The 2,377-nt window shown below is 42.4% G+C and overlaps 1 pseudogene across 1 annotated transcript; it reads right to left on the bottom strand.

Annotated features, from left to right (window-relative positions):
- Positions 1–745: 745 nt before the first annotated feature.
- On the bottom strand, positions 746–2,141 carry LOC110494272 (annotated as a pseudogene). The gene is made up of 2 exons (XR_002469241.2): positions 1,909–2,141; positions 746–1,506 (listed from the first exon to the last, which is right to left on the bottom strand). The product of XR_002469241.2 is annotated as a glutathione peroxidase 2-like (transcript).
- Between the last annotated feature and the right edge of the window lie 236 nt (positions 2,142–2,377).

Raw genomic sequence — 2,377 nt, 5'->3', positions numbered from 1 at the left:
TATCTTGTTTGGACTAGTTGCTTTCCAGAAAAGAAAAGAGGTATTGCAGACATTGCCTTAATGACTAGTTTATTACTTCAGTGCTCACAATATCCTTAAGCCACATCTTAAGGGAATCAACCTGAAATTGCATTAATTTTTTCTTTTTTACAGAATAACTTCCTTGAGTAGTTGAGAATGAAATCACTAAAATGGCATTCTAAGTGTGTAAGCAAATATTAGGCTATATCCTCTTTAGACCATTAACCCTTTCCCTCAGAATAGACAGTATACATTTCAGAATAAAGCTGCTCAAAATGGTGTTAAATTGCTCAAAAAATGCTAAATTTACTGCCGGTTCACACAGTCGCACTGGTAGCCTGTTTTCCAGATAGGAGAACAGATTAAGTAATACGGCTATGATTTAGTGAAACACTTAAAGTCCAGTCTCAATTCAGAAGGAAGTTATTCACTGCAGAACCTGAAAAGCCTGATTTTGCTGGTCAGAATGACTTGCACTTCCTGGTTTGGCTACTTTCACCATTCTGAAAAATCCCTCTTTCAGCATGTTTGGCTCTGGTGTAGAAATCTAGAATCATCTTCCCCATGCTAAACTTAACTATTAGTGTGAGAAATGCAAAACTGACCCAAGATTAGCATCTAAAGGAAACCTCACCCTACTGTTGCCAAACTTTCACATTGGACCTAAGCATGACGCACACCAAACTCCTGTAAAATACTATGAAGACAGACAAGAATACAAAGATTCTTAGTAAAAATATTTATTTGGTCAACTTGTTACATTAAGACAGTCATGCTTTACATGGGCCCAATGCAACTGTTATGTTAAGACTTTTATATTTCATCAGATATCCCCCTCACAAAAGGCGTGGTTTCAAAGGATGGCTTCATTTAATAAAAGTTCAGAACATAGTAGCATTTTGCACAGGAGAGCACGGTACATGATTTAAAAATATAATGGGTGCTGTGGTCACACAGAGCTTGTGAGGAGGAGGAGGAAGTATTTATTGAACAGTAAACTGTTGAAAGTCCAACTGTTGCCTTTTGAGTTACAGCCAGGGACATTTTCCAAGGTGTGCCCATACATGCAAGGTATCACATTGGCATGATTTCTACTCCTCCCCATTGCCTCTGTGTGACCAACACTGGGACGGGTTAGTTTGCCGTGTTAAGAAGCTTCTTGATGTCACCCTCAATGTCGATGGTCGGGAATCTCCTGCTGTAGCGTTTGAATGGCTCTCCGTCTGGCCCGATGAGAAACTTCTCAAAGTTCCAGGCGATGTCATTCCTGCCAACGGGACTCCAGATGATACATTTAGGGTCGTTCATTAAGGCCATGGGATCATCGCTTGGGAACTGCAGCTTCTCCTTGAGGTACACAAACAGGGGGTGGGCGTGCTTCCCGTTCACATCCACTTTCTCAAGGAGCTGGAAATTGGGCTCAAAGCCATTTCCCGGTCGGACATACTTCAAGGACATCAGAATCTCTTCGTTATTGCAGTTCTCCTGCAGGAGTAGATTGTGGGAAGAATATGTAATATGTACAGGCAAAGTTTGATGTTTGACCTCAAGTGGTCTATCAAAATGAGTCCCTTGTCCAGTCATAACCAGAACCCTCAATAAACTGTAAAGAACCCCACATGTTCTTTCCCCTTCATTTTTGGATTGAGGACTATAGAACCTGGCGTGGGACAATGTCCAAATAGTACCAGGTCACTCACAGGTTTATTGAACCACAGCAAGAACAGATTAATTTGTGCTCCACCTGCCCACCACACTCCAACTACCAACCGGTCAGAGCAGTCTGGTCTGCACCTGCCAAGTTTACATTGATGATGAGCTATGATCAGAAAGTTATATTACCCTATATTAATTAAGTGTTGAGAAATCCATCCCCCCCGGATTTACCTGATGTCCGAATTGATTGCAGGGCACCCCCAGAATCACGAGACCCTTGTCGGCGTACCGTTCATGGAGCTCGTTCATCTGGGTGTAATCCCTGGTGGTAGTACCTCAGAGAGACGCCACATTCTCGATCAGCACCACTTTACCGCCAAGTGACGAGAATTTAAAAAAATCTCCTGAAATGAGTTTTGCGGTCATGTTGTAGAACTCACTTCCAGACATGTTGCCACGCTTTTCTGTCTGCTAAACAGGGCTGTTGCTGGACCTTTTATACAACGGGTGTGCTCATTAGTCCAAACAGTTGCGTTTTGCAACGACAACGAGAGTTTCTATTGGACAAATTTAGGTAGGTTCCTCCTCGTTTCGTTCAGTTTTAGAAACGTTTTGCAACAGAATCGGTGTAATGAATCAGTACCGCCCAGGGTACTCAACAGGGAAATGGGAGGTACTTCCTGAACATTTTAGGGAAAGT

The sequence above is a fragment of the Oncorhynchus mykiss genome, chromosome 17 (genome assembly GCF_013265735.2).
Source record: "Oncorhynchus mykiss isolate Arlee chromosome 17, USDA_OmykA_1.1, whole genome shotgun sequence".
Taxonomy (NCBI): Eukaryota; Metazoa; Chordata; class Actinopteri; order Salmoniformes; family Salmonidae; genus Oncorhynchus; species Oncorhynchus mykiss.
This window is presented reverse-complemented; position numbering and strand designations above follow the sequence as displayed.